General features: G+C 44.2%; 1 protein-coding gene across 1 annotated transcript in view; it reads left to right on the plus strand.

Moving 5' to 3' along the window:
* The window catches only part of Galnt17 (polypeptide N-acetylgalactosaminyltransferase 17), a 466,429-nt gene that overhangs the window by 419,779 nt on the left and 28,191 nt on the right, over positions 1-18,459 (plus strand). The gene's annotated exons all lie outside the window — the stretch shown is intronic.

The raw sequence follows: 18,459 nt of genomic DNA on the forward strand, positions 1-18,459 counted from the left end.
GGATTTAGCTCTGGTTCCGCTGCCTGCCTTGCAAGCTCAAGGACCCGAGTTCAATCCCCAGTACCAAAAAAAAAAAAAAAAAAAAAAAAAAAAAAAAGACTTGGGAGAGCCGAATGGCAGAGGGCAGTTTGATGGGACCTGCCAGGGCTGATGCCATGTCTAAAAGAGTTGCCCCTTCCTCTCCACTTCACACATCTGAGGGACAGGCTCCGCCTACTCCTCCCTGATGACCTGGATTGTGCCTACTGGGTCCCAGAGATGACAGCTGTGCATCCTCCTCCTAAGCTGGTGTCTCTACTCTGCCTCCAGAGCCCCAAGGAGGACCCTGGGATGGCTCAACTCTGATAGGTAAAGCTGAACTTCTGGTCACCTGCTGTGGAGGTGAACAGTTAAACCCCTGCTAAACCACAGCACACAACCAAAAACAGTGAGCAAGAAATGCGTTAAGCTATTAAATGCTTTGTGAGCACAGGAAAATCCTGTTATCCTCAGTCTATATATACTGAAGTGCTAAAAACAGGCAAACTTCCAGTCACTCCTAAAGCATTGTTCCCACTTGCATTTGAGAGCTTTCTCTTCATTTTATTCTTGGGCACCTTCAGGTAATCTCATCAGAGGGGAGCTCATCAGAGCTCTGACAAGGCAGAGGGGTGGCTGATTGCGGGATGAACGCAGCTCCTTTCATAAATATATCTCCAGCACCGTTTGCTGCGAACAAGGATAATCATTTTCTCCCAATCTGGAAACCATGTTATTTAGAAAATTAGGATGAGTGCAAAACAAAGCAAGAGTGAGTAGTAAAAATGACTTTCCTCTTAGAATGCCAGGAAGCAGGCAAAAAGATATACGACCGTGCAACTTTTTTTGCTGTCATATTTTTGCAAATGTGATTTCTGGTGGGTACCATTCTAGTAGTGATTGTAAATTGTTAAATCAATCATTTAACACAATCCCTTTGCAAGGAAAAAAAAGACCAAAATTTCCATGCAAACTTCTCATAGCTAATGAAAATCAAGATTCTCATTGGCTTGATTTTACTTCTTGTAAAACCTGTGTTCGTTAAACCGGGCATGGTGGTGCCTTCCTGTAATCCCAGCACTCAGGAGGCTAAGGCAGGAGGATAGCTGTGAGTTCGAGACTAGCCTGGGCTACATCGTGAGATCCTGTCTCAAAAAACAAAACAAAACAAAACAAACAAACAAACCAACAAAAAACTTGTGTTCATGGAGCGATGAAATCTGTATTTTACATTTTTTAAGAAGATAGCTGTCCACATGTCCACGTCAGATGTTCCTAGCCTGTGACACATGCACCTCCAGAGAATGTATGACATAACCTTCAGGGGTCTGTAAACTTAGGAATATAAAATACATGTTTGTGTTCCCTAATTTCAAATTGATAGCAACATGTTTTGCACTATGAAAATAATACTATATATCTCTGTACCGTTAGCAGTCCCTGTGGTTTGTCTCCAGCAGTAATCGCGGACATTTTTGCATGATATTCTAGTTCCCATGGAGGTCTTGAATCAGGTTACGACTGGCCTGATATGTGGACAGCTTGAGTTAGTTAGGTTAATGGAAGAAGGTACATCTGCCTCTTGTTATCTATATAGCATGTACCCAGATAAACATCCAGATCTCAGCTGTATCAGCTTACAACCAACTTGAGCTGTGACCACCCCTCAGGAACTGATCAAGTTTGTAAGTCAAGGTCCATTGTACTTAGATATCTGCAGATGTCTGTATCTTGGTGTCCTCCAAAGCATCTGTGTTAGATGCTTGGTCTTCACCTTGGCACTGTTTGGTACTGGTGTAAACTTAAGAGTAGGGCCTGGTAGGAGGTCCTTCAGTCCTGGGGGCTGTGCCTGTGAAGGGATGGTGGGACCCCAGGCTCTTCTTCTCTTTTGTGTCCTAGCCAAAAAATGAACAGCTTAATCCACCATGCATTCTTGCCATGATGTGCTGTGATAGACCCAAAGCAACAGGGCCAACCCATCACAGACTGAAAGCTCTAAAACTATAAGCCAAAAGAAACCTATGCTCTTCATAAGTTGATTGGATCAAGCATTTGTCATAGCAGCAGAAAGCTGACTAAGGCTGTATCCCCGTGACTACTCTCAAATTGATGATAGTAAACTCAACACTAAATCTTGTTATTTAATGAAGCATATGTATATATTTTTGTAAAGTCTGATTGTTGTATTTCATTTATTATAAACCTGTTAAAGTGCAGTTTCCCAGGCCCCTCCCAAGACCTGTTAAGTTAGAACCAAGTTTAGAGAACAGGGCCTAGACAAGTGCGCTTTTCAGAAGCTCCCTAGGGCAATGGAACACAGACTGTCCAGTCCAGGGCCTGTTATTTGGGAGCCTTTGGCTCAGAGCATCTGTATCCCAGCAACCAGGATCTAGAATTTGGGACTTGGTGGCACTGCTGGGGAAATTGACTCATGGAGGACCTTATGTCTGGGGAGTGGGTGTGGTGGGAAGGAAGATAGAGGTTAAACAAATCCATGTTTCAATTTGGGACCACACTTAATGAGTATATAGTCCTTAGGTTTACTGAGTCTTTCACTCTTCTTCTATAACATAGGAAGACCTACCTCATGAACTGTTTTTATCCATTTCAATTACTAGAGCAAAATACCACAAACTGGGTAGCATATCATCAACACAGATTTGTTTCACACAGTTCTGAAATCTGGGAAGTCCAAGATCAAGACAGATTTGGCACTTCTTGAGGCCCACTTTCTAGCTCATAGCTGGTGCCTTCTTGCAGTGGGTAACCTCACATGGTGGAAGGAGCAAGGATTGACTTGTTCCTTTCACAAGGGCACTAACCCCATTCCTGAGGGCTTCCCCCTCACAACGCAATCACCTCCCACCAGCCCCACCTCCTAATACCATCACCTTAAGGGTTAGGATTGCAACATATGAATTTGGGGGCTATAAATACTCAGCCCATTGCAAGCTGCTTGTGAGAATAGAATAAAATATTCAATGTAATTTACTTTGCAAAGTGTCTGGCAAGTGGTAAGCGTTCAGGTCTCAGCTGCTGTTGATCACGATGACGATGACGATGATGTTCTCGCTGTTAATGAGCCAGCTGGCATTTCCAGGGCTGACAAGGGAGCAGGGCCTGGGAAATGACACAAGATCTCCCTTCCAAAGCTTAGTGGCACTATTCTTCTGGAGGTCACAGTGCAGTTGAGAGGCTTCACTTAGAGAAGCTGATGCTAATATCCCCAGCATAAGTTGCCTCCTGCATTAGAGAGAGGATTCATGTGTCACCAGGGGCACAAGGCTGTCTGCTCAGTGCCCCCTCTGTGAGCCGGAAAGCATGGCTTCTCTCCTGTCTGCCTCTATTCTTGCTGTGCAGCAAAGTGGATCATTTTGCCAAAGAAGCCCCCTTGCTGTCTGCAGCCAGAAGCTATGTATTCTCCACGTGGAAGCGCTTTACACACAGCTCCATTTCTGAGAGGGAATTTCAAATGGTTCCCCCAAAGGAGACCCCAAGCTGATAACAGAAGGTGCTGAACATTTCATGGACACCTGACTGCTTCATATCCTTTAAGATTAAATTATTTGAAGGAAGATTTTTCTTTTTAGACACTCCTTTAAATTCTCAAGAAGCTTCTATCAGCCAGTCCTGTCTTGATACTCCCAGGGCAGAGCCCTGCCTGTCATTAAATCCAGGGGAAATACAGAAAGGATGGAATGTCTCCTTACCCTCTGAGCACTCCTCCAAGGACTGTAGGGAATTCTAGGAGGCTGAGGCAGGAAGATCACAAGTTCCAGCCCAGCCTGGCAACATAGGGACTTGAAAGAACTTGTCTCAAAAATAAAAAATAAAAAAGGACTGGAAATGTAGCTCAAACAAAGGCCCTAATACTGCAAGAAAATGTGAGTGTGTGCACGCACACATGCACACACACAGAAGCAACAGCACCTACTGAAAGAATCAGACACAATGAATACAATGAACTTCAGTCAGCAGGATAGATTGTGCTTCAAATTATCCAAGGCCCTGGATGGCCTCTGGAGAAACTCCAAGCTGATGGTCCTCTAAGGTTTCAAGATCAGCACTGTTCAGTGACATTCAAAGAACTGTCACAACCCAAACGTGCATATCCCCACATTTTTACAAAAAAAAAGAAAGGGGTGCATACAAGGTAATGCAACAGCATTTCTGTGTTTTCTCTGAGCCAGAGAGCAGAGGGACGTATTTTGGTCCCGCTGTCTATCTTTTTGATCAAGCTTTCTGTGAGTGTGTAGTGCACAGGCGGACTCGGCCTAGTAGGCTCCATGGGAGCTGGGCTGCCAGCTGTCCACAGCAGCAGAAGCCAGCAGGTAGGAGATGACATTTTAGAATTGTTCAAATAGACCCCAGGCCTAGAAGATATGCCGGACACAGTGTTAGGAGAGCAATAACAAAACAGAGCCAGAAAGGACTGTTTAAAAATTTAAAAGACCTTTCCCTTTACCAGCTCCACTGCTGGCTACCCATTTCGGCAAATTTCAAAAACATGAAACTGACCCCATGCTGGGCAGAGAAATGAAAAGGATGGGGCAGGTCAGTGACATTTGTAACACCCAGCCTCCATGGATGCTGAGAAACGGATTATTTTCCAGGAGAGAAACACAAATAAAATTACTGGTCAGGAGAAACCTCAGGGAGGCCTTTTGCTTCTGGACGTCCAGTCCATTTGAAGCATGGATTTCCTGTGTGCATTTTACAATCCAATACACTGAAGTTGGAAATAGAGAATGGAAAATGCCTAGGGCAAATCACTCAGGCCCCTGGAACAAGCAAATCTCCAAATCTTAGTGGTTTAATCCTGTGAAATTCCACGGGGGTGGTTCAGGTTGGCAGGTGCCTTCCTTTGGTCATTCAGGGATCATGGCCCCTTCCACATTGTGGCTTCTCCATTTCATCAGGGGGTTTCCAAGGCATCTGTATCATGGGAAAAGGGATGTAGAAGGAGCACTCACTATTCAGCCACAATAGGCCTTGGATGACTTACTTCCTTTAAGCTCTCATTCACTGGTGACAGAGCGTCTTGTGGCCACACTTCCACCAGAAACACCGGGCATGGGGGGTGCCTGGGAGGATGTAGTGCCTCCCTGTGGTTTCTGACTTCAAGATGTAGCAGACACCTAGTGGTCCACCTGGATCCTTCTCATGGGAGTTGTCACATGTAGTCAGCCTTCTGAATGGGTGGTCATGTGACCAAGAGAGGATGAGCCACTCTCTGATCCTTCTGAGGGCCAAAATAGAAGTTTCCATTAAGTTAAAGGGCCTGAGATTTATCATTTTCTCAGTGTATGGATACCCCCTCCGGTAGCAAGATCCTCTGCTGATCAATGCTGTAATGTTTACATGTAAATCTTCAAGAGATTGTGAAGTCAACTGATGGTATAACACAGCACACAGCAAATATCAAGCCATCTGGGATCTTATAATGATTCTGAGAGTCATTTTGGCCTAGACCCAAGTGAACTGACAACTTACTTGTCTTTCTCCTGCTTTTTGTGCTGTTTTTGTTTAGGAATACTGAAGATTGAACCCAAGGCTTTCATGCTGAGCTCTGTCCTCAGCCCTTTTAATTTTTTGTTTGTTTGTTTGTTTGAGACAGGTTCTCACTAAGTCACTATGTTGCCCAGGATGGCAGTGAACTTGTGGTCCTTTTGCCTCAGCCTCCCAGAATGCTGGGATTACAGGCATGTACCACCATGCCCAGCTTCCCCTGTTTTGGATTATACAGAACACCAAGAATGCTGGCTGACACCATGTCCTCAAATGTCTGGTCTTCTTCTCCTCATGTGATAGCTTCCCTACCCCTGAGGCCACCACCTTCCCCAGGTGGTAACTAGGTGGGTCGTGCACCATCACCCCCTACCCCAAGTTCCTGAGCCCTGGTGCTGTATCCTAGGCCACAGAAAAGCATCTCTGTCCCTTACCTTACGTACCTCCCACCACCAATTTGAGAAACCCCACATCTCCCTGACTTCCATAGCTTCTAACCCAAGTGTACTAGTTCCACATTTCAAAAGTTAGTTTGCATTCATTGCAATGTGTACCAAAAAAAAAAGATAAGAGTTTTTAGAAGGGCTCTAGAACCTTCCAGAATTGAAGGAAGCAAAGGAAAACTCAACCCAGGACAGCAGGACAGGGACCGCCTCCTGAGTGGACACAGCTCCAGGCTACCAAGGCTCCCTGCAAGGGACTCGATATCTTAGCCTCTGCAGAGCAGAATCACTTAGTTTTTAAATTTGTTCCTACTAGAACAGGAGGAAAAAGCAAGAGGACAACTTCTCACATCCTCACAGCCAGTCCCATAGGCTCCCCAGCAGGATAGCTGAGCAGGTTGGCTTTCAGACAGAAGCCAGCCAGACCGCAGAAACCACTTCTGCCCTTTGTGATTTCTGGGAGTAGTATATGGTAATGCCTTTGATTTAGCCATGACCAAGAGCCATAATTTGAACCCAGTGCTGAGATTCACCTCTGTACATTTGTACTGTCATATTATACATTGGCCAAAAACTGGTTCACGGGGCACCACATGGGCCCAAGTTGGCACCAAACTCTGCATGGTGCCTTTCTACATCCCTGTGTCCTCTTCCTCCTGCTCAGGTGGGTTTGTATCTGCTTCCTTCCATCTGCATCTCCTTCAGCACCTCTCACCATAGCTTCCCTCTCTCCTTTCCAGCTCTCCCACTGTCTTTGGCTCTGCCTTGACTTTGGATCCTTATCTCTAGTGTCCGGCCCTGATGGTCTGTTGTATGTATTTCTCTAGCTGCCACACGTTTTAGCTGTCCGCTGCCCCAGCTTTGGTGGGCCCCATTGGATCAGAGCTTCAGGAGGATTCTACCACCTCTAACCCCTGTAGGGATGGAGAGAGACCCATCCCCACCCCCAAGCAGGCTTCTCCTGGACAAGATAGGACTCAATCCATTGCCATTCTGGGTTCTCTCCAGGATAGGTCTCAGGACACTTGGCTGGAAGTCCTTGCACGCTGGTGGCCAGGGGATAGGTAGGCTGTTTAGTTAGGTACACTCATAATGGCTGAGCAAACCCAGCCTGTCTCTAGACCTGGCCCCAAGCTACAGGCATCCCAGTGCCCCATCCCTTTCTGCCAGCAACTGGCAATGCCTTTCATTTAGCCTGGACCGTGTTGGCTTTGTTTACAGAATTTGAGGATCAGTGGGTGTGGTCACCCACTCTGAAGGCCTTTTGGAGCACAAGACATCACAGTTTTTAGAAGATATAGACTCAGCAGCTCCCATCCTGACCCTTGTACATGCTCTCAAATCACTGGCCCTTAGATGTTGAGAACAGAATTAAACATAATTCACTTTCCTCCTAGAGTTAAACAAGTTTATCTATCATGGCACCTTACGAGCTGCTGTTTAATCCTGGGCAAAATGCACAGGACATGATAATAGAAGGGTGGATGATAGGCATCAATAGGAACTGAGTACAATGTTATCACCCACCCACCTTCCACAGCTTCCAGCACTTTCCTAGCTATCTAATGTTAAACTGCAAGGAAGCCAAGAAGACAGTGAACTCTGGCAGGGGTATCTGAGTTCCATTATCTTTAGATCCCTGGCCGAATTTCACTCAGATCTGGTCTTAGTAAACACGTGCACGGCACTAAGCCCAGCAATTTAAGAATGTAAATTGTTAGAAGGTAAAGGCATCGGTTGGGTGCTGGGAACACAAAAAGCAATTTTTAAAAAAAAAAATGCTCGATACCTGCTTTCTTGGAGCTGCTGTTGACAAAGGAGGAACGATACAAAGAAAGAAGTGTGCAGATGAAAGAAAGAACAGGAATGGGAGTGAGGGGAAATAGGCACTGCAGAGTCTAGGCAGGAGGGAAGGCAGAAAGGAGAGGGAGGAATGGGGGAGGTGGGAAAGGAGAAGACAGAATAAAGCCAACCACAGCACCCCTAATACTACTTTGAGCCATGTTTCCAACAGAAGCCCTGACCCTCGATAAAAGTAGCATGTGATCACACTTAGTGCCTGCAGCACTGAGTGAGCATGGGCCGTATTATTCTTTCCTCCCCAATAGTACTTTCAAGTGCAGTAACATTGGCAACAAAAATCAAAAGGTAAAATATCATCCCAACACCCTTTCCACGCTCAATAAATCAAGCTGTTTTCAATGTGCCTTTCCTCCTCCAAATTACATGTCACTTACCAAGCTTCATTTTAATTCCTCATCTCGTATGAAGAGAAATGACTTGCGTGGACTGGCAATAGAATCTAGGTATTTAGGGTTCTCGCCACTGGGGTACTTAAGTTGAGATATGTCTTGAGGTCCGTGTTTGTAAATCCTATTTCTGAGAAACTGTAATAAATAAAGCAGAGATTGAAATTGAATTTTTGTTTAAAAAAAAAGATTTTAGGAGAAAAGCCATTATGCATCCATCCAATTTAGTGGAAGAGAACGTGCATTTAAACTGTGAAGAATCCATTCACCATCTCCAGGATAGCAGAGAGGGAGTGCTGGGGAAAATTACCAGGAGGATGAGCTTTCTCTTCTGGGAAAAGGGTTAAGAAAAAGTCCTGAGAAAAATTGGTAGGGTGAGCGTAGCAAATTAAAATGTTCTCTTAGCCCAAAATCTGGTTTTTTAAAATCAGATTTTACCAAAAGATAAAATACTATGCACACATAGTACTATGCATAAAAGATAAAATACTATGCACACCACCACCCCCACAATGAATACAGTCATTATGTACTGCAAAAAAATGCATGGAAACAGAAAAACACAGAATAAGATTTACAAAGAATTGCCTATGGAAAGTCATACCCAATGTTGGAGGACATAACATTATTTAACTGTGTGGAAGCATTGTTACTTATGCAGTATTACCATAAAATATTGGTAATCCAGAATTCTTAGAAAATGAGCTACTTTATTTGTTTACTTAGTGGTTGAGCTTTTGCTCAAAAATTCAAATTAAAAAATTAACACTTGTTTCAGTTTTTGGAAAAACTTAGATATCAAAATCTAATTTTTCTACTATAAACCTTATGAAACCTAAATACAAATCATGTATATCGGATGAAAACTAACATGCAAACCCATACATAATATGGGTTTTGAAGGTTTAGAAGTCTTTTTTCTCAAAAAATAATGTAAAATATTTCATTAATAATTTTTGACATGTCATTATAATATTTTGGATATAGTACGTTTAATATGTATTACTTAAAATTTAAAATACTAGAGCTTGCATGCACATGGATGATCTAATGAGGTATTTGTGTAATTTCTGCATTGAAAGTTTTGCCAGTGTTGCTTTTAACAGTGTAAATGGGTTTAAATGGCTTTCAAAATGACTTCAGTCTGATAGAATAATCCATGTTGAGGGGGGGTCTGGGAGATCTGCTCCCTGGGTAGAAATTCACTCCCCAGGGCCAAGGATGGGAAGATCTCCAGCATAGGGCAACCAGGTTCTCTGGGCAAGGAGTGCACACCCTGGGATATTAGAGACTCTCTCGATGTAGATTTTGATTTCTTGTTCAGTGCAATGATGCAAGATTAAAAGAAAAACTTAAAGACAGAATTAAAGAGCCAGAGAAATAGGGAGCTAGGATGACTCATGTTTGTATAAACAAGGCTGAACAAGCAAAGGCCCTGAACACTCAGAGCTGTTGATATTTATTGCTGACATAAGATTGAGGTAAAGGGGCCATGTGAGAGGCTGTGTAGTTGCTATGGACATATTACCGATGTAGGCAAGGCTTGTAAAGGAAAAGACAAAGCGTTTTTTGTTTTTTGGTTTTTTGGGTCTTTTTGTTGTTGTTGTTTTGTTTTTTGTTTTTTGAGACAGGGTCTCACTATGTAGTTGATATTTACCTGGAACTCACTGTGTAGACCAGGCTGGTCTTGAACTCACAGCCATCCTCCTGCCTCAGCCTCCGGAGTGCTAGGATTACAGGCATGTGCCACCACACCTGGCAAGACAAAGCATTTTTGAATTAGGAACAGAAGAGACAAAATATGGATGTGGTTAATAATTAAGTTTGTCTTTTTAGTAAAGAAGGTCTTTAACTTTGGAAACAGAATTTGGGTAAGAATCACTCTGACCTTGGCACATAGGCTTTGGCCAGACTCTCTTCTCAAAATGAGCCAGTTGTGGGGTTAACTCTTTACAGCCTGCACTGCTTACAGCCTGCTTTGGGCATAATTAATTGGGCAGCCCTCCTCACTGGGAGATCCTCTTTATAAACATAAAGACAGGCCCAGTGGTCAGGCACAGAAAGGAGCCCAGGAAGGAGGATCTTGGAACAGAAGCTTGGAGTGGATCTGTCTACCCCAGCTGTAGAGGCTAGAGAAGCTTCCCGTGCCTCAGACCCCGCTGGGTTCCTGAGTGGCTTAGGGTTCTGGTCACAACCCCATCAGGGTCCTCAGAGTACACTTGCTTCCAGGTTTTTAGACACCCCCCCACAACACACCTTTTTCTAAGGGCTGAGCTTTCTATTTTTGTTGTTGTTTTTTTTAATCTTTATTTCTGGAGCAATTTTAAATTCACAGAAAAATTGAGACGATACAGAGATTTCTCCTCTACAACTTTACCCCACATATACAGCTTCCCCTCTTGTCCACATTCCCCACCGGTGATCTGTTTGTTATAGTGACCCTATAGTAATACATCCTTATCACCCGGAGCCCAGAGTTTACAGGAGGCTTCGTGCTTGGTGTTTATTCTGTAGATTTGCACAAATGTATAATGTCATGGATCCACCATTATGGTGTCACAATCATATTCACTGAGGTTTTCTGTGTTTTTGTTTATGTTTTGCTGTTGTGTTTTGTTTTGCCATGCTGGGAATTGAACCTGGGACCTTCACCCTCAGCTAGATCCCCAGTTATTTTTCATTTTTATTTTGAGACAAGGTCTTGCTAAGTTGTCGAGGCTAAGCTCAAACCTCGTACCTCGGTATCCCAGGATCTTTCCCCTGAGGTACATACCCAGCCCTTTTCTTATTTCTCATTTTGAGACAGGGTCTTGCCAATTTGCCCAAGTTGAGCTTGAGCTTTCAAACCTGAGGCTCTTAAAGTCCCGTGTGTCCTACATGTTCATCCCTCCATCCCGCTAATCATTGACAGCCAAGGGTGTTTTTATTGTCTCCATAATGTTGCCTTTTCCAGAATGGCATGTAGTTGCAATCATGGAGTAAATAGGCTTTCCTGATAAGGGCGATTTTTTTCTCTTACATTACAAATGTGCATGACAAAACAGTGAAAAGTATGTTTTTATCTTTTGTAAGAGATGTCAACAAAATCTCCTGTCAAGTTCAGTCCTGTGTGCATGCATTCAGGGGAAAAAAAAAAAGATCTGAAATGCATGGGACCTCTTCACAGAGAGAGGTTTATTTCTAGCATTCTTCCTGCTAACCTGATTTGTCAGTTCCCTTGGAATCTTCCCACTACTATAGACCAAGTATTCATGACTCTAACAAGGGGTGATTGAAAAATATAGTGAAGTTTATTTTTTTATTACTACAGTAAAAGGTACATTGCCATGAATCCTCCTGAAAATACTCCCCCTTGCATGACCTCCCTTATCTCATCATCCTTGCCACTTTCTGAAGCCGTTCTAAGGTCCTCTTGCCTGAGTTGCACTGTTGTGGCTGCCTCCATATTTTGAACTGACTCAAAACAGTTCCTTCTCATGGTCATTTTGACTTTGGGGAAGAGCCAGAAGTCTCATGGTGCCAGGTCTGGTGACTGAGATGGAGGAGGACACACCATAATATTTTTACAAGCCTGCCTTCCCATTGGATGACATTCAGCAGCAGCGTTCACCGTATTTTTAAATCATACCTCATAAAGATACCCATGATTTGAAGGAGAATGGTTTAATTCAACTCATGGTTTCAGGGGATTCAGTCCATGGTTTGTGGGCTCTGAGGTAGTGCCATGGTGGAAAATCAGGCTGGAGTAAAGATACTTAGTTCATAGGGGCCAGGAAACAGCAGGAGAACAGAAAGGAAGAAGCAAGGGCCCAGATATATTATCCAGGATTACACATCTGTGATGTACCCAGATATACCCAGAAGTGTGTGTATCAATCCCTCACACAGCTCCCAAGACAATCAAGCTGAGAATTAAGGTAACCAGGACACTGTTCATCATGATCTCCTAGGAAATAGTGTACTTTTTTGTGGACTATGAAAAATGAGCTCCTAGAGAAATCTGACTACGGATAATAGAATCAAACAAAGTGATCTAAGAAAGTGATGGTTGCTAGCCAGAAAGATGTTAGGACAGATGAGGATTGATATACAAAACAATAATGTAAATTTGAGGTCCTACAGAGTCTCTTGATTAATGTGATTAACCCTTCTTTGCCTGCCATGTTGTCTTTCTTAGTCTTTTTTTTTTTATGACCCCTTTGTTTGGTTCCTCTTCCTTCCTCCTGTGCACTCTCTCCAGACAAATTCCATACACAAACCCTCCAGCCTCTCCATTCATTCACGCATCCACACTCATTCGTGGAACAAGAACTTACCAGGTGCCAGGCGTAGTGCTGGACACTGAGGACACAAAATGACACTGTTCATCTCTCGTTGAGTTAATGGCCTAGTGAAGGAAACATGGCCCTCACAACCCATGTGCTGGTATACTCCAAAAATGACAGCTCTGAGAAGCACTACATGATCTTGTAATAGGGAACTCTGATTTCCTCTGGAACTTCCCTGAAGAAGTGGCGATGGAGCTAAAGGCTGAATGTGATTTGTCCAGGCAGGTAGAGGAGCATCGCAAGCAGAAGTGTGGCCCATGGCAGAATATGAAGGACTGCAGGTCAAGGGGAACTAGAGAGATAATGCTCGTGGAGACAGAAGATGCAAGGTCTTAAGGCCACTTGAAGAGTGTGGAGTTTATTTTCAGAGCCCCAGGAGCCAACGGTGTTGCATAATCAGATGGCACCACTCTGCCTGCTGTGCAGAGGCCAGATTGCATGAAGTCAGGTCAGCAGATGATGGCTGTGATCCAGGTGAAAGATGCTGTAGCTTGGACCAAAGAGGTGGTGGAGGAGGAAGTTGTCTGGTGGTTGCCATGGATGTGCTAGGAAGTGAATGGAGCCCATAGTTCAGAGGTATCATCTGTAGGATTGAATGATGGATTGACCAGTGTTTGGGGAAGTACTGAGGATGAAACCTGGCCTTTCTTGCTTGCTCATGCCTGAGGTGTGAGAGAGGGGCTCCTTGTCTTCCTGCTGGGAGCCTTCCCTGTAACAGCATCCAGACTCTTTCTAGAGACAGTCGCCCCCAGTCAGTGCCTTGAAGTCCTCTGGCAAAGTGGCTTTCGCATAATCCTGGCACGTACTGTTCACAGTCTGATGACACAGCTGCAAACTCTCACTGAATTATCTTGGCTGCAAATCTACTTAATCTTGAGTGATCCTTCCTGCTGCTTTTGAGAAACAACTGGCCTCGAAAACCTGTGATATAAAACCAGACCTTGAATATTAGAATTTTGTGAAATTAGGGGAGAACAGCCTCCATGTTCTTAGGGTAGTGGTTTCCAAAGTGGGGTACATAAGATAATATATTGGAGAGGAATATATTAGAATTTATATTTTATATCAATTTTAATTTATATATACTATCAATTTTTCATAGGTAAAATATTTTAGCATAGTAGTATGTGCTTGTAATTAATGAATAAATACATCAATGTGCCTTACATTTTGAAACATAACAAAACTTTTGGGGGCCATAGCCTAAGACAATACAGAGTTTCAAAAAAATGTGTACACACTTCAGCAGTTTGCCTAATAAATGCCTGGAAGCTCATGGACACCACTTTGAGCACCTCTTGTAATGGTAGAGGCCAAAGGTAGCTTGTATTAATCTCATGATGTTTCAATAAATTTACTATTAAAATATTTATACGAGTTTTTTTCTTTTCCTGATGTATACATTTTTTTTTGGCAGACTCTGTAGTTTATAGAAACACACCAGGATTTTGGGCTTCGGCTTCTTGGCCTCATCCAGTAAGGTTTCCTCAGTGACAGGTCCAGGAGAGAATGTTCCCTGGGCAATGCCTGGTACACTCATTAGAGACCCATACCTCTTCCTGAGGTCCCTGGGATCACTCTCCAGATCTTTAGGTGTTGGCAGGGCACATCCTCTGCTTACCTCTTTTCTGTCCCTGTAACATTGGTTCATTAGTTTCCAAAAAGCTGTTATAGACCCTTGAGACTAGTGAGTCCCAGTCATGACTGCATGTCCCAATCACTTGGGAGGACTTCTCATACAAGTGACTGGTGTCTCTGGCTGGAAAGACACAGAGGATACTCCTGGAGACCATCATCAGGCTGTGGTACAGAGGAAATTCTGGAAATACCAATTTTTACCCATTTTTTAATTTGTTCATTCATCTTTTGGTTTTTTGTTTGTTTGTTTGTTTGTTTGTTTTAGACAAGATAGACCAGGTTGTCCTTGAATCTGTGATCCTTCTGCTTAGCATCCTGGGTAATTTTTACTCATTTGATGACCTTTTTCACAATTTCCAAATCTCTAATGAATCAGTGAAGTTTTTATTGAACAGTATGAGTTGAGTGTGTGAATTAAATGTCTCAGAAGATGTAATTGAACCAATAAGCCCTGGAAAACCTTCTCTAGAGTGATGGAAATTCATCTCACTCCTTGACGTTCATCTATCATAGTGTCCTTTTCTTGCAGCATATCATTTCTAGAAAGCATAAGAAATATACCTTGCTTGTGACAGTTAAGCTGCATTGTCAATTTAATTGGCCTGAGAGCCAGTTGGGGGATTAATAAAGCACACTTACAGGTGGGTCATGGTGATGTGACTTTGAATACTGTATCTGGTCCCTGACCCCTTCCTCTCTGGCACTATTCCCCTGCGCTGGAAGCCATGAGATAAGCAGTTTTCCTCCTCCACACCCCTCCCCCATGCTATTTCTGCCTTGGAGACAGCCAACTATGGACTGAACCCACTGAAACCATGAGTCAAGTACACCTGTTTTTTAAATTGGAGGTATCAATTTTTGGTCCTAGCAGTGGGAATACACCACCTATTTTCAGTGATAATCTGAGACAGTGTCTTCTGCCTCCTGCATTCCATACCCCAGAGACCCAGGTAGGTTTGGGTGGGCATTGTGGCCCAGTGAACAGTGTTTCTATGTATCTGTTTACACAAGCAAGAAACAGGAATCATTCTTAACTGCTCTCCTCCTTTCTAGTTATATCCAGTCCATTTCTGATGGTTTCATTTATTAAAAAGCCCTTAGATCTGTCCACCTCCCTGTCTCTTTGCCTTACTTCTGTCTTCCTGAGCCAAAGCTACTGACTTGTCCCCTCTGCATAATGGCAAGACTTTCCTGTTTTCTCTCTCTTACTCTCTCCCCTTCCTGCTGCCAATCCATTCTCTGCACTTCAGAGTGATTTTTTCAAATCCAAACCTTTCAATGTCTATTTTATCTACCCTTTTTCCCCCTAGTACCAGGGATTGAACCCAGGGCCTTCACAATGAGCTTTATTCCTAGGCCCTATTTTTATTTTTGAGACAAAGTCTCACTAAGTTGCTAAGTTACTTAGGGTGGGATCAAAGATGTAGTCCTCCTGCCTCAACCTCCTAGGAGAGCTGTGATTACAGGTATGTGCCACTACACCCAGCTTAAGTGGTTTCTCATTTAAAACAAAGGCTAATTTCCTAAATATAGACTGCAGGCCCTTGTCTGGTGTGCATCCTGTCCACCACTCTAACTTTGCTTTATACTTTCCTCTTACATCCCTACTCTGAGTCCACTTTCTGAGCTACAGCCACATGGCTTTTCTTTTAGGTCCTTCAATGTCCTACCTACGTCACTTACCCATTGCTCTGTAAGTTGTGGCGAAACTAACTGATTTGCTCACAATTCTGGTCTGGCAGTTTGGGCTGAGCTGGGTTCCGCTGGATGATTCATCTGTTCTATGGAGCACTGGCTAGGCTCAATGTTCTTGCATTGACAGTTGGTCAGTGGGTTGACCAGGGGTGGGAGGTCTCTAGTCCCCTGGGCCTCACTTGTTTGCCTAGTCCTCAGCCAGGATGAGCAAGATGGCTGGACATTTTTGATTCTGTAGTCTTTTATGCCCAGTTTCATCACAGCATGGTGGACTCAAGATTCCTAGAGGGAGAAGGCAGAAATTGCTAAGCCTCCACAGGGTGAGCTGTCATTACTAGTGCATTCTGAAAATCAATGCAAGACATAAGACCAGCCCCGATTCTAGGGAAGACAAAACAGGTCCAGCCCTTTTCTAGGAGGCAAAAAAGATCCCTTTGTAAAGGACCATAGGAAGAATAATTGCTGCCGTCTTTGGACCCAACCCATCACCCACAATTGCTCCTCCACAAGGTCAACACAGCAGCAGCAGCTGCCTCTGTTCCTGGGACCTTCACCTGCTTTCTCAATTCAGCTCCCCCCAGCCTTCAGACTTCACCTCAGTGGCCTTGCCTCATGAAATCTTCTTCTGAGTCCCCTGACCATGTCTTTTTGTTAAATGCTGGTGTTCCTTTCATTGCATTGCTTTGCTTCATGGGATTTAGCTCCATTCATGCTGACACATTTCTGCTTTTGATTATTTCATTAATGTGTATCCCTTGATAGATCATCAGCCTCAGGACAGCAAAGACCTTGACTGTTGCAGCTTCCCATTTCCACCCCTACACTAGAAAGTAGAATGGAGAAGGATGGATGGAGGGGATGAAGTGAGGGAGGGAGAGAGAGAGAGAAGAAGGGAGAGAGAGAGAGAGTGAAGGCACAAACTTAGAACTTCACAAAGGATAAGCAACTGCTCCACCAGTGGGGAATATTTTGGTGAACAAATAAGTTAAAAAATACTTGTTCATGTAGTTTCCACTCTGTCTAATGGCTCATCACCCTTTTCCAGTTTTTTTGTCTTTTGTCTTCTAACTTCTTTGGGAGTTTTGCCATTTCTGGGAGTTCCTCAATGAACCCAAGGCTTCATGCATGCTGGGAAAATGCTTTCCCATGGACTCAAACCTTAATCCCTTTTTATCTTTATTTTGAGGTAAGATCTCATTAAGTCTCATTAAGCCATTAATTTGCTCACCCCAGCCTCAAACTTGTGGTCCTCCTGCCTTAGTCTCCTGAGTAGCTGGGATTACAGGCACCACCACACCCAGCTCGCTGCCATTTAAGCAAGGCCAGCACTCCACTTCCTAGCACGGCATCACCAAGAACCCTTCCTGGCCCACTGCATCCCCTCTGGAGGGCGTACTTCCTGCTCTGTGTGAGGAAATCCAGCCTGATGTGTTATTCCAAGGGGCAGTTCCTCCTGCTCTTTCTCTGTGACATCAGAGAGATACCAATTGGGTCTTCATTCCCGCCTTCTATATGTTTCCCTTTGGTATCATTTCTTTCACCCAGTGGGAAGTCGCCACCTTGGCTGATGAACACTGATGTAGAGAACAGATCCTCAGGCCCCTCTGTGGGATCAGCTGCACTTGGGATACACATATCTGCTTCTTAGGTCTAGCAAAAGGTTACCCAGATCACCCCTTGTTGAAGGAGTACCTTTTGGTTTTCAGAGGTCCCGGGTAGAGTCAGAGGCCAAGGTGGAAGGGACCAGCCCCTTCTGGAATACCTCTCCTCGGTGGCCTTGGCTGCTGACTCAAAAACATTTACTTCACTTACTTGAACTCCTTCACTTCTGCTTGGCAGCGGACCATCTTCACATCAACTTGTCATCCCTTAGAGCCAGCCTGGAACTCAGCCTGTGCCCACCCCCAGCCAGCCCAGGGCAGAGCCCGTGGGACTTGAGACTCACTCAGCAACTTGGCTTCTCCCAGGTTCTTTTGTTGACCATTGTCCTTATGTAGCAGGAGGCTTTCACCTCTGACGCAAAAGGTGTCATTGGTGCCACTAAAGGGCCACTGAGTTTCCTTGGGACATATGTAGATGTGCTGCCCCTCAGGCCCTTCATAGTTCCCCTCACTCATTCTAGTTACAGTGCAAGGAAGAGGCACCAGCCAGGCTCCCAGAGTGGGGGCAAGGCAGTGGCTGAGGAATACAGAGATGTCCGTGGCCAAGGGTCTACTCTCCCTGGATAGGAGTTAGGACCTTCAGTACCCATCAAGTAAAGGCAGATCAGCTACTATGGCAAATGACTGGAGCTGAGGTTCTGCCTCCCCCACTTCCTGATACTGGGTTCTGCCTCCTCCACTTACCCCACCTCTATGACCCTCGGGTTCTGCTTCTATGAGGATTGGATGAGTTACTTCTGTGAGGATAAATGAATTAGCATTTGTTCTGCTAATCACAGATCCTTGAGTCTGGGACAGACAGAGGGGACACTGGCTTCTCTGAAGAGAGAAGGCAGGAGAAGTGGAGGACAGAAATGGAGAGGGCACAAGGAACTATAACAAGACTGAGACTGCTTCTCAGGGCCCCGGGCTGGGCTTA

Source organism: Fukomys damarensis, unplaced genomic scaffold (genome assembly GCF_012274545.1).
Source record: "Fukomys damarensis isolate Sample0158 unplaced genomic scaffold, DMR_v1.0_HiC HiC_scaffold_17, whole genome shotgun sequence".
Lineage (NCBI taxonomy): Eukaryota > Metazoa > Chordata > Mammalia > Rodentia > Bathyergidae > Fukomys > Fukomys damarensis.